At 44.1% G+C, this 14,181-nt stretch overlaps 1 long non-coding RNA gene across 1 annotated transcript; it reads right to left on the bottom strand.

The window, feature by feature from the left end:
- Positions 1-818: 818 nt before the first annotated feature.
- On the bottom strand, positions 819-14,066 carry LOC308248538. Its single transcript, XR_013960620.1, has 3 exons — positions 13,981-14,066; positions 1,254-1,358; positions 819-957 (listed from the first exon to the last, which is right to left on the bottom strand). It is a non-coding gene; the product is annotated as an uncharacterized lncRNA (long non-coding RNA).
- Positions 14,067-14,181: the final 115 nt, after the last annotated feature.

Below are 14,181 nucleotides of genomic sequence, written 5' to 3'. Positions count from 1 at the left end.
AAAGGTAGGGCTTCCCCCACACCCCCGGCTCCCTGAGGTAATTAATTATGCTGAAGCGTCAGGATTCTCTGATTGGTTTTCTGTGCCCCTGCTCGGGCCTCATGATATGGCAGGCAGCACACCGTCGCCACCACTCGTGAAGAAAATGGGAGATTCAGGAAGCTGCACTTGCTACACACCCATTGATCTGATTCTCTCTGCTTGTGAGAATAGTAGCCTTGGTGTTTAGGCCAAAACATCCCAGAAACTTCCAGAAGTTTTAGCTGTTGGAACGCTCATTTTCTTCAAAATCAAACTCAGTCCTCTACAAGACTTCTTAAACCATGCTGTCCTACACTAGAATGAAGGTTCATTCAACTCCAAATTTCTTTTTTTTTTTTAAATATATTTTTATTGATTTTTTACAGAGAGGAAGGGAGAGGGACAGAGAGTTAGAAACATCGATGAGAGAGAAACATCGATCAGCTGCCTCCTGCACACCCCCCACTGGGGATGCGCCCGCAACCAAGGTACATGCCCTTGACCGGAATCGAACCTGGGACCCCTCAGTCCACAGGCCGATGCTCTATCCACTGAGCCAAACCGGTTTTGGCATCAACTCCAAATTTCTAGTGCTTATGATGTTTCTTGGCTCCTCCAGGTCAACATCCTTATAAGGTTGTTAGTCTCATTCAACTGCTTCTTGTCATCAAGTCAAGGCAGACCCAAGTTCTTCCTAGGAAAAAACCACACATCTAGTCCCTTGGAGTGGGATCTTAGGTAGTGATTGATGATACAAGTAAAGTTATTTAACACTGAATGAGAGCAGAGTTCTAGGTTCACCTCGACCACTGGATTCCGGTATAGCCTCAGAATTAAGGTCTGCTCTGTTGACTTGGTTCCATCCATTAGCCCCAGTGCTACCGAGAACCCTGTGGAGTGTTGAAACACTGGTACATGGCCAGTACTGTCAGGAAACTGAAGAGGACACCAGAAATTAAAACATGTCACTGCTCTCTCTACAAAATGGAACATATGCTACAAAATCACAATTTGTGTAATTTAGTTACTAATAAAAGAGAATAGTATCTCTTTAAAGCTACTCTTGTCTGGACAGCTCCTGTATTTTTATTAGAGTAGAGATATTGCTGCTGATGGCATCCCATCACATGGATAAGAGAAACTACACACTGTCCAATCCTTCCAGATGAGACCCAGGGGGCCTTCAGCTAGTTGGGCAGTGAAAGGCAGTAGAAAGAATACTTCTCACCTACCAGTGCGGCTTCAGGTGGTATGGAAATCAAGAGATAGTGCAGTTGGCCAGGTAGTTCAGTTGGTTAGAGTGTTGTCCCAATATGCCAAAGCTCCGGGTTCAATTCCTGGTCAGGGCACATACAAGAATCAACCAATGAATGCATAGATAAGTGGAACAAATTGAGGTTTCTCTCTCTCCCTTCCTCTCTCTAAAATCCTATATAATAAAAGGCTAATATGCAAATCAACCAAACAGTGGAACGACTGGTCACTATGATGCACACTGACAACCAGGGGGCAGACGCTCAATGCAGGAGCTGCCCCCTTATGGTCAGTGAGCTCCCACAGGGGGAGTGTCACTCAGCCAGAAGCAGGGCTCACAGCTGGCGAGTGCAGCAGCTGTGGTGGGAGCCTCTCCCACCTCCATGGCAGCGCTAAGGATGTCCCCGGGAGGAGCCGTCCTAAGACGTCAGTCAGACATCCCCTGAGGGCTCTCAGACTGTGAGAGGTGGCAGGCTGGGCTGAGGGACTCCCCCTTCACCCCAACTCCAGTGCACAAATTCCTCTCTGACCCGCCTACATAATTTGCTCAAAGTAAGCAACTCATTGTCAGAAGACAGGATGCTTTCTTGGCCTAGATATGCTCCCTCAGGAAGAATGTGGCCAGCAAAAGGATCTTCCCCTCCCTCTTAATTTAAACTTTTTATTTTAGAATACTTTTAGATTTACTGAAAAGTTGCAAAGATAGTACAGTGTCCTCATATGCTCTTCACCCAGAGTTAACACCCTAGTCAATAATAAACACACAAATAAATAGAGATTGTGCAGAGTTGAGTGGGGAGATAAGATTTAAAAATATAAAATTTTTAAAAAGCCCTGACCGGTTTGGCTCAGTGGATAGAGCGTCGGCCTATGGATTGAAGGGTCCCAGGTTCAATTCCGGTCAAGGGCATTTACCGTGGTTGCGGGCACATCCCCAGTAGGGAGTGTGCAGGAGGCAGCTGATCGATGTTTCTCTCTCATTGATGTTTCTAACTCTCTATCCCTCTCCCTTCCTCTCTGTAAAAAATCAATAAAATATATTTTTAAAAAATTTAAAAAAGCACACAAAACACAGGGTACGGGATCTGAATTGGTCACTAAAGCAAGGGGAGGGTAGCCAAGCAAGTGTCAATGGTGAAGAAAAGAGCCAGAGTTCAAGAACCAGGACAACATGTCCAGCAAAGAAGCCTTCTGAGGATCCTGAGCAGTGTCTTGGGGCAGGGGAGGATCGGGGATGCCACTGTGAACTAGTGTACTTGCTGGGGTGGATGCGTGGAATGGTCAGGACAGTCAGAATCTGCTGTTCTGGAAGGCTTCTCTGAGCTCACTGGGGGAATTTGGACAGGGGAAATGACTTTTCAGAATTCCTCTCTGACCCACCTACATAATTTGTTCAAAGTAAGCAACTCATTATCAGAAGACAGGATGCTTTCTTGGCCTAGATATGCTCCCTCAGGAAGAATGTGGCCAGCAAAAGGATCTTCCCCTCCCTCTTAATTTAAACTTTTTATTTTAGAATACTTTTAGATTTACTGAAAAGTTGCAAAGATAGTAGTGTCCTCATATGCTCCTCACCCAGAGTTAACACCCTAGGTCCGTGGTCGGCAAACTGCGGCTCGCGAGCCACATGCGGCTCTTTGGACCCTTGAGTGTGGCTCTTCCACAAAATACCATGGCCTGGACGAGTCTATTTTGAAGAAGTGGTGTTAGAAGAAGTTTAAGTTTAAAAAATTTGGCTCTCAAAAGAAATTTCCATCGTTGTACTGTTGATATTTGGCTCTGCTGACTAATGAGTTTGCCGACCACTGCCCTAGGTCATTATGGTACATTTGTCACAACTAAGGAGCAACACTAGGACATTACTATTAACATCCACACTATATAATGCAGCAATAAAAAATGAATTACAGCTTTATGTATTGGGAGATCTATGATAAAAAGGCAAGTGCAAAAAAAAAAGATTACAAAAATAAAATAAAAAGGCAAGTGCTGAAGTAATATGTATACTGGGATTACTGTATATGAGTGAATGTATATGTGTACTAGTATGTGTTTACATGAGAGCAGAAAACACATGATAGGATATGGACCAGGCTGTTAAAGATTTTAACTTGGGGTGAAGGGGCAGCAGAGCAGGCAGGGATCAGATTACATTTTCTTTCTATAACTTCATAATGTTTACTTTCACACCTTACAATGAGCATTTATTTCTTTTGTAAAAATTCTAATAAGAAAATATTTTTATTTATTTAATATATTTTATTGATTTTTTATTGATTTTTTATAGAGAGGAAGGGATGTGTCCAGAGAGGTATAGAAAGTTAGAAACATCGATGAGAGAGAAACATCGATCAGCTGCCTCCTGCACACTTCTTACTGGGGATGTGCCTGCAACCAAGGTACATGCCCTTGACAGGAATCGAACCTGGGACCCTTCAGTCCGCAGGCCAATGGTCTATCCACTGAGCTAAACCAGTTAGGGGCAAGAAAAAATTTTTAAATCAAAACATGAAACATCTGAGTTAAACACTTACAATGCCCCCTACTTCTTTTCCAATGCTAAGCAATATTATTTGTGTCAGCTGACCTCTTGCTTGCCTTTTCCACTCCTGAATTGATATAACTATAAAAAGGATGGTAAGAAATCCCTTTTACACCCCAATTAAAAGGGCACAGCATTTTTAAAAAAACTCTTATGACAGGTATGGCTTTCTATTTCAAATTAAATGTATACGCTACTCAACAGCAGCAAGGAAACCTCCAGGCTCAATCCTAGGCTTCCACCTTATAGCCATGTCGCAACCCTCTCTTCCACTTGACAGACATGTTCCTCTGTGTCCTACCTCACCTTCATCAGATGTGAGAGGTGTTAACAATCAAGGATGAATTCATGTCATACAATTTGAGGTGTACTACAGAAGTATTTCCCATTTTTAAAAAACTTCAATTTTACTTATTAGAATTTTTCCTGCTTCAGAATTATGTCTCTTTGCTGTTAACTTTATATATAATGTGTTTTTAACTGGAGCTGGTATGTCCTCAGCATCTTTATTTTGAAGATGATCTTAAAAGTTTTCTTAATATTCTGATTACATTCTGAATATAAAATACTAGAGGCCCGGTGCATGAAATTCGTGCACGGGGGTGTCCCTCAGCCCAGCCTGCACCCTCTCCAATCTGGGACCCCTCGAGGGATGTCCGACTGCCCTCTCACAATCCAGGACTGCTGGCTCCCAACTGCTCGCCTGCCTGCCTTCCTGATTGCCCCTAACCGCTTCTGCCTGCCAGCCTGATCACCCCCTAACCACTTCCCTGCCAGCCTGATTGATGCCTAACTGCTCCCCTGCCAGCCTGTTTTCTCCTAACTTCCCTCCTCTGCCGGCTTGGTCACCCCTAACTGCCCTCCCCTGCTGGCCTGATCGCCCCCAACTGCCCTCCCTTGCAGGCCTGGTCCCTCCCAACTGCCCTCCCCTGCTGGCCATCTTGTGGTGGCCATCTTGTGTCCACATGGGGGCAGGATCTTTGACCACATGGGGGCAGCCATCTTGTGTGTTGGAGTGATGGTCAATCTGCATATTACTCTTTTATTAGATAGGATAGAGGCCTGGTGCACGGGTGGGGGACAGCTGGTTTGCCCTGAAGGGTGTCCCAGATCAGGGTGGGGGTTCCCTTGGGGCATGAGGTGGCCTGGGCGAGGGGCCTGTGGTGGTTTGCAGGCCAGCCACGCCCCCCGGCGACCCAAGCGGAGGCCCTGGTATCTGGGGTTTATTTATCTTCTACAATTGAAACTTTGTAGCCTGGAGTGGAGCCAAGCCTTCTGCTTGCTCCGTGGCAGCAGCCATTTTTTTTGGGATTTATGTGTCTTCTATAATTGAAACTTTGTAGCCTTAAGCGGAGGCCTGCCCCGGCCAGGGTGTGCAGAAAGCTTGGCTTCCTCCATCACCGGGGCAACGCTAGCCTCCTGCTCTTTCCAGCTCTGTGGCTGCCGACATTTCTGTTTGGGTTTATGTATCTTCTATCATTAAAACTTTGTAGCCTAGCCAAGACCGGTTTGGCTCAGTGGATAGAGCGTCAGCCTGCGGACTGAAGGGTCCCAGGTTCGATTCCGGTCAAGGGCACGTAACTTGGTTGCGGGCACATCCCCAGTAGGAGGTGTGCAGGAGGCAGCTGATCAATGTTTCTCTCTCATCGATGTTTCTAACTCTCTATCCCTCTTCCTTCCTCTCTGTAAAAAAATCAATAAAATATATTAAAAACAAAACAAACAAAAAAAAACTTTGTAGCCTTAAGCGGAGGCCTGGGCCAGCCAGGGTGTGCAGAAAGCTTGGCTTCCTCCATCACTGGGGCAACCCTAGCCTCCTGCTCTTTCCAGCTCTGTGGCTGCCGACATTTCTCTTTGGATTTATGTATCTTCTATCATTGAAACTTTGTAGCCTTGAGTGGAGGCCTAGGAGGGCAAGGGCAGGTGGAAAGCTTGGCTTTCTCCATTGCTGGGGAAACCCAAGCCTCCCTCCTACTCTCTGTGGCGGTAGCCATCTTGGTTGGGTTTATTTGCATATTCGCTCCTGATTGGCTTGTGGGCGTGGCTTGTGGGTGTAGCGGAGTGATGGTTAATTTGCATATTACTCTTTTATTAGATAGGATAACATAGCATATGCTAAGCCATCTGGATGACCACTATTTAATCGACTAATGAAATAGGTGTCAGTGCCCACATTTATATTTAAGATTTTAAAAAATACCAAATATTTCAGCTTTAATTTTCTTATGCTGCTGATGAAAGCACAGCAACAGGCTTAGCACAGGTAAACGTACACCTAGTCAGGCCCATCTGAGCATCTGTGGGACCTGCGGCAAGACTACAGATGCAGGCTCACATTCCATCTGTCTAAATATTTGAAAGTTATAAATCAAGCTGCAAATGTATGTAAAGCTATGACTTCTAAATGACTGAAAGTTGGCTAAATATCAAAGACAACTTACTTTATTATTTTTCATGTCTAGGTGGTCTGTTGATATTTGATATGAGTAATAAAATCAATACATAAACAGTTTATATAATGTCTTTTTCTTGTTTTTACAGGAGCAAAATAATATTTACATTATTATCCTATAAAATAAAAGCCTAGTATGCTAAGTGTCCAGTTGTCCAGTCATCCATTCAACCAATCAAAGTGTAATATGCTAATGATATGGTAAGGCCACTCAACTGCTCACTATGACATGCACTGACCACCAGGGGGCAGACAGTCAACCAGTTGACCAGTCGCTATGACATGCACTGATCACCAAAGGGCAGACGCTCCAAACTGGTAGGTTAGCTTGCTGCTGGGGTCCGGCCAATCGAGACTGAGCGAGATGGGCTAGACACGCCCTGGAGCCCTCCCATGGTCTCTCCCTGGCTGGCCAACCTCCCATGTTCCTCTCTGGCCCCGATTGTGCACCAGTGGGGTCCCTTGGCTTGGCCTGCACCCTCTCACAATCCGGGACCCCTCGAGGGATGTCAGAGAGCCGGTTTTGGCCCAATCCCACAGGCCAGGCCGAGGGACCCCACTGGTGCACAAATTTGTGCACCAGGCCTCTAGTAAGATTATAAGATGTATCACATAAATTGTGTTCCATGGACAGTGTTAAAAGACAAACTGAGGCATATTAACATTTTTAAGTTTATTTAAGCAGAAATCAATTCCAATTGGACAACACCAAAGGGGAAAAGGTTAGGGGAGCTCTACAGACAGGAACTGGAAAGACATTTCATAGAGAAAAGGTAATTATTGATTGAGTATAGCTTAAAGCCTAGTTGGCTGTTTGTAATTGGTTGTCCTTAGGCTTCAATTCTATAACCTTAAGATATTTGCATGCTTAGATTTTGGTTCACTTATGCAGGCTGCTACAGCATTAGAACCTCCTCAGTCTAATGGCCGCTTTGTATAATCAATTTAACAATAGTAATTTCCAATTGGACACACTTCCTTTAAGTGGTTATACTTCTTAGGTGGTTTCTTATTAATGTCAATTTAGATAAAACATGTCCTCTGTTAAGGAAGCAACTGAAATTGCCCATTATTAAAGTAACTAGTAGCCCTGTGTACGAATCCGAGCACCAGTAGCTCTCTGTGGGGCCTGGCTGCCTGTGCCTGCTGTCCAGAGGTTCTTCGCAGCCCAGAGGCCCATCCGTGGCCTGGTGCAGAACACTTGCTTAGTTGCCGCAGCGACAAAGCAAGCATTCCGCCAGGCCGCTCACGCTGCCCGCTCTCAGCGGCCTCCTCCGCCCCCGGGACTGGGGGACTCCGGCAGGGCTGAGAGGACTGGGTGCCACTATCTTGTGGCTATGGGCACCGCCATCTTTGTGATGGAGTGACAATTAATTTGCATATTACCCTTTTATTAGATAGGCTACTTAGATTCAACACTGAATTACAAATTTTATATATCATATTAAAACATTGAGCCCTAGCCAGTTTGGCTCAGTGGATAGAGCATCAGCCTGAGGACTGAAGGGTCCCGGGTTCGATTCAGGTCAAGGACACATACCTCCATTGCAGGCTTGATCTCCAGCCCTGGTCAGGGCAGGTGCAGGGGGGGCAACCAATCGATGTGTCTCTCTCACATCAATGCTTCTCTCTTTCTGTCGCTCCCCCTCCCTTCCACTCTCTCTCAAAATCAAGGGAAAAATATCCTCGGGTGATTAACAGCAACAACAAAACCACATTGAAATGGTGATGCATATGATAAATCATTATCTCAGAATATTCATTTATATATATTTTAATATATTTTATTGATTTTTTTTTTTTTACGGAGAGGAAGGGAGAGAGAAAGAGAGTTAGAAACATCAATGAGAGAGAAACATTGATCAGCTGCCTCCTGCACACTCCCCACTGGGTATGTGCCCGCAACCAAGGTACATGCCCTTGACCGGAATAGAACCTGGGACCCTTGAGTCCGCAGGCCGATGTTCTATCCACTGAGCCAAACTGGTCAGGGCTATTCATTTATATTTTAACTTTATCCTAAATTATCACTTAGAATGCAATTTTTACCATCCCTTCAAATAGTATCTAGAGTCATACAACAAATAATCTGTCATGCTTCACTCTTGTGTTAAGAAACAACAAACCCCAAATGGAATCACTTTTGCTAAGCCCACATCACCGAAGCAAAACTTAGTTCCTAACTTAATTTCAGTTTCAACCTTCCCTAGGCGTGTAATCTTAATCGGCCAGTCTGAAATTTCCTGTTCAGCACCAGTGGGGTAACCACCTAACGGACCCTTTTTGTCCCCCAAAGGAAGGTGACCTTGCCTGAAATAATCCTTTTCTTCCTTGTCCCACCCCCCACTCTGCCTTTAAAAACCTTTCCTTTCCTGCAGCTCTTTGGTACTCCTTTCTGTTTACTAAGTGGGATGCTGCCTGATTCGTGAATTGTTGAATAAAGCCAATTTAATCTTTACATTTACTCAATTGAATTTTTGTTGTTTAACACATGGTACATATAAACCAACATACAAAGGAATATAGGAATATCAAATCCTTAACATTGCAGAAATGTTTCTCAGCCAAAAGTACAACTGTTGTGAATACTGTAATAATTCACGAGCAACTCCAGAATCACAAATGACAGGGGGGGAAAAAGCCAAAGAATGGACATTCAGCACTAGCCAGAATTAATTACTGTTTTGTAAGAATTTATTGAATTCATCTAATCTCACAGGAAGTATTTGAAAGTTAATAATTTGTTTTTTCTCACCTATTCCCTGCACCAAAAAATGTGTCCATTTCTGACCTTGTGAGATCATAGAAAAAAATATGTATTGGTCTTTGCCCCGCTCCCCTCGCACCCCCATTCCTGGCACAGAGCTCCTGAAACCCTTGTACATTCCTAAGAGATAAGTAGGAGCATTTTTTTTGTTCTAGTATTTGATCTTTGACATTTGAACTTTTAAACTTTTTTACTTTTCTGTAACTCTCCAATCCTGTGTTAGGCATGATACAGACCATCAGTGCAGTATACATTGGTGGGCCTGGATTCCAGTCCAGTGTAAGGCCTCCTCAAAGAAAACCTCTATGTGCCCAGACTGCTTGATGCCCCTCTTGATGACCACCCAAAATTCATCATCTTAATGATCCATAAGGCTGAAATCATCACAATGAACCAATCAGATAGCTAAGATTGCAGGGCTCCTTTCTCTCTTGTGATACAGTTACATTATAAAAATGAATACTTTTTCTTTGTTCTGTGGAACACTTCTGGGTTTCCTCTAGCTGTGTTTACAGCTAACTCTAAGACCCATGAATAAATCTTTGTCATTTATTTGTAGCCAAAGCCTCTCGATTCTTTTTTATTATGTTCGACAGGAGGCACCGCTTTACCTCCCTCCACGGGAAAGAGGCAGAGTGACTTCATGCTTTGGTATCTGTGCCACACAGACTGGGCTTGCAAACTGTGGATAAGACCTGACTCCACGCTGGATCTGAATCTGCACCTGCTGGCAGGTGATTAGGTCAGGAGGGCAGAGCTCTTATAAATGGGATTAGTGCCTTTATAAAAGGGACAGCCATCTATGAACCAGGAAGTGCATCCTCACCGTCATGCTGGCACCTTGATCTTGGACTTCCCAGCCTCCAGAACTGTGATAAATAAAAATGTGTTGTATATAAGATGCCCAGTCTATGGTATTCTGTTATAGCAGCCTGAATGGACTAAAACAGTCCCCAAAGATCCCACCTCCTGTTATTTGCAGCTTTTTAGTCCCCTTTCACACTGTATCAAGGTTGGTCTGTGTGATCAACAGTATACGGCAGAAGCAATGTCACTTCCACACTCAGGTTATAAAAGACACTGTGATTTCTACCTTGGTCACTCTCTTTAATTCTTTTTTTTTTTTTTTAATATATTTTATTGATATTTTACAGAGAGGAAGGGAGAGGGATAGAGAGCTAGAAACATCGATGAGAGAGAAACATTGATCAGCTGCCTCCTGCACACCTCCCACTGGAGATGTGCCCGCAACCAAGGTACATGCCCTTGACCGGAATCGAACCCGGGACCCTTCAGTCCGCAGGCCGACGCTCTTTCCACTGAGCCAAACCGGTTTCGGCCACTCTCTTTAATTCTTACATTACTTGCTCTGGCTGTGAGTTGCCACATTATGAGCAACCCTATGGGAAGGCCTGTGTGATGAGGGATTGAAACCTCCTCCCATTAGCCACGTGAGTGAGTTTTACAAGCAGATCCATCCAGTTGGGCTTTCCAATGACCATATAGCTCCAGGTGGCATCTTGACTGCAATATCAGAAAAGATCCCAAGCTAAAGATCCCACTGCCTAGATTCCAGTCCCTCAGAAATGGTAAGAAAATATGTATTTGTTATTTTAAACCAAGAACTTTTGGAATAATTTGTTACAAGCAATAGGTAACTAATTCTGTAATTGTTTCAAATTTCTACACACTTAATTTTTAAAAATTGATTTTTAGATAGAGAGGGAGGGAGAGAGAAACATTGATGTGAGAGAAACATCTACTGGTTGCCTCCTGTAGGCGCCCCAACTGGGGACCAAACCCGCAACCTGGGTATGTGCCCTGACCAGGATTCAAACCCACAACCTTTTGGTGTAGAGGGACGCTCCAATCAACTGAGCCACCCAGCCAGGGCTCTCCACACTTGATTTTAAAGGCTGTCTAGCCTAATGCATTTCCTATAAATATTTTATCACAGAATAGCAAAAGAGGATTAGGGTGGCTTCAATTGGAAACTGAGGACTATTATCAACTCCACTTTGATACTGAAAGTCTATAATAAACATAATGGCTCAGGATGAAGTAATTCACACACTGCTACCTCCTCAAGTTTCCTTATCATTTGACAGAACCCTAGGACTGTAACATTCATTCCTTTTATCCTGGACTTGCCCCTGGTAGATATGGAGGTGCTAAGACCTACTGACCAAGTACCAAGATATGCAGTAAAACACAGATCTTTCATAGTTGCTGCCATCACCACCATCTATCCCCAGAACTCTTTCCATTTTGTAAAACTGAAACTTTATAACCATTAAATAATTCTCCATTTTTCTCTTCCCCCCTACCCCTGGCAACCACCAATCTGATTTCTGTCCCTATGATTTTGACAACTCTAAGTACTTCCTGTGAATGAAATCACACAGCAAATAGAGTTCCTGAACCCAATTCCAAAGCATCAGATTCCACAGGTTAAGGGGTCAGCCCTATAAGACTCCCATTCCCCAGCACACACACTTCAGATGCCAGACACAAGCCCAGGTTACCTGTGCTTCTGACTGACTGGCTACAGATTGGAGGTTCCAAAGACCCCTCCTTGGGTTCAATTAATTTGCTAGAATGGCTCACAGAGCTCAGGAAAAATCTGTTTACTCACTAGATTACTGATTTATTACAAAGGATATTAAAGGATATGAATCAGCAGCCAGATGAAGAGATACGTAGGGCAAGGTCCCAAACAAATGAGCTTCTGTCCTCATGGAACTCGGGGCCCGCACTGGGGCACATGGAAGCCTTCTGGCTCCCCAACTTGGAAGCTCTCCCAACACCCTCTTTAGGTTTTTATAAAGGCTTCATTATATAAGCATGATTGATTAAATCATTGGCCGTTGGTGACTGAATTCAATCTCCAGCTCCTTGCCCCATCCCAGGAAGCCTGGGGTGGGACTGAATGCTCCCAATCTTGGTTGGCTCCCCTGGCAACCAGCCCCCATCTGTAGGTGCTTTCCAAAAGCCACCTCATGAACAAAACAAAAGACACCTTTATCACTGTCAATGCTTGGGAAATACCCAAGGTTTCTGGAGCTGTGAGCCCAGAATTGTGGCAAAGACCAATATATATGAGAAATACATATTTCTTATAAATCACAATATCACACACAGTATTTGTCTTTTTGTGACTAGCTTATATCACTTAGCATAATGTCCTCAAGGTTCATGTGTGCTATAACATATCAGAATGTCCTTTTTTAAGGCTGAGTAGTATTTTATTGTATATATATATATGCCGCATTTTGTTTATCCATTCATCTGTCAATGAACACTTGGGTTGCTTCCACCTCTTGGGTGTTATGAATGGTGCTGCTATGAATATGGGTGTGCAACTATCTCTTCAAAGCCCTGCTTTCAATTCTTTTGGATATATACCCAGAAATGAAATTGCTGGATCATATAGTAATTCTATTTTTAATTTTTGGAGTAACTGCCATACTGTTCCACAGCAGCTGTACCATTCCCACCAACAGTGCACAAGGGTTCCATTTTCTCCACATCCTCACCAACACTTGTTATTTTCTGTGTTATTTTTTTTTTAAATAGTAGCCATCTAATGGGTGGCTACTTAATTTATTTTTCTTTCACTTTTACAGATGACAGAACTGAAGCACCAAAAAGTTAAACAAGGGCTCAACTTTTAAATGTCAGAGCTGGAATTTGAACTCAAGTAAACTGACCTACTATTAACCAATATGTTAATTATAAAAATCTCTCAAGAAGAAGATAGAGGGGTTCAAGGGCTAACACCCACCAGTAAAGGGCAAAATGATTAGCAGCAAGTTAATTGATCTTTCTCCTTTAATAGTCTCCCAACCCTGGGAGGATGAACTTGCTGGGAAGTTGCAAAATGTTGTTCTGGAAGTTGCAAAATCTTTTCTCCTTGAATAAGCTTTGTTCAGAAGGTCCATTTGGAACTGTTTTTGGAGGTTTCTTATGCCCTGGTTTCTGTTTTGTCTAGTCAGGCAACCTAAAACCAAAAGGTTCTCCTAAGGTTCCATCAGCATATACAGTATATCTTGATCATCTTTTTAGTCACGCTAGGAATAAAAGACGCCTTCAACTGAACAGGGATCCTGGCCAACCACCAAATCGCTATGTTACACTATATCTAGATTCGTCAGCAAGAGCTGGTCTCAGAGGAATTCCTTCCTCCAGAGGGGAAGTCAGGTGTGAGATTTAAGAACCTGGGCCTTAGTATCTGGCAGACCGTTAGTCTCTTGAAACTGCTGGCTGCCTAACATAGAATAAGTAACTCAACATTTCTTAGTCTCATGCGGACCAGAGATGACAAGCCTGGAGCGGACGCACAGGAAGCACCTAGCACGCTCAAGGCACTCGATAAATGCTTGGTAGTCTTATTGCTTTAGTCACGGGTCCATGCACAACAAAATAGCACATCATAAATATTTACTGCTGAGAAAACATCCATTATTGAGAACATATGTTCAAATTCTAGAAAAGATGCATTCTGGATTAACGACCACAGACCAGGCGGCACACATCAATAGCAGGTTAGCTTTTAATGTAAATGTGGAAATCCTACTAGGAGTTCTGAGATGCGGCTCAGCCATTTCTTAAACACAGATTATTGAACAGTACTGAAAACTTCTCCATGGTTAGTTCTTTTCTTATGTGTATAATTACACAAACTATATAAAAGAAAAATATTCCTGGTATTTGTGTGTGTGTGGACCTGCAACCGAGACAGGTGTTATAGTTTGAAAGCGAACCCAGCCTAGGAAGACACGCCTTCCGAGTCCCGGCAGCAGCAGGGACTCAGTCCCGGTCTAAGAGGATTCCCGCCGTCGCAAGGCCGGCTTGGTGGCGGCTTTTCTCCGGCCAGTGACCTCGACAATGAAAGGGGCCGCTGGAAGGTACCAGGGACCCAGTCGGCCTCCGCCCCGCCCCTACCTCGCTCAGCCAGCCGGCTATGTCACTGCGTTCCGCCCCACTCGGCCCGGTCATCCAAAGCACAGCCTGCATTTCCCATGAGCCTCTTGGGCTGTCAGTTTTCGGAAGAAAAGTGACATCTGCGCTGAGGCGGCAGTTAAAGCACGAATCGGCGTGGGCAGCGGCTGTTGGACCCGGGTGGGAGGCGGGACTTCCGCTCCC

Source organism: Plecotus auritus (assembly GCF_963455305.1).
Source record: "Plecotus auritus genome assembly, chromosome: 5".
Taxonomy (NCBI): Eukaryota; Metazoa; Chordata; class Mammalia; order Chiroptera; family Vespertilionidae; genus Plecotus; species Plecotus auritus.
Note: the sequence above shows the minus strand (reverse complement) of the source record. Positions and strands in the feature narration are given on the sequence as shown.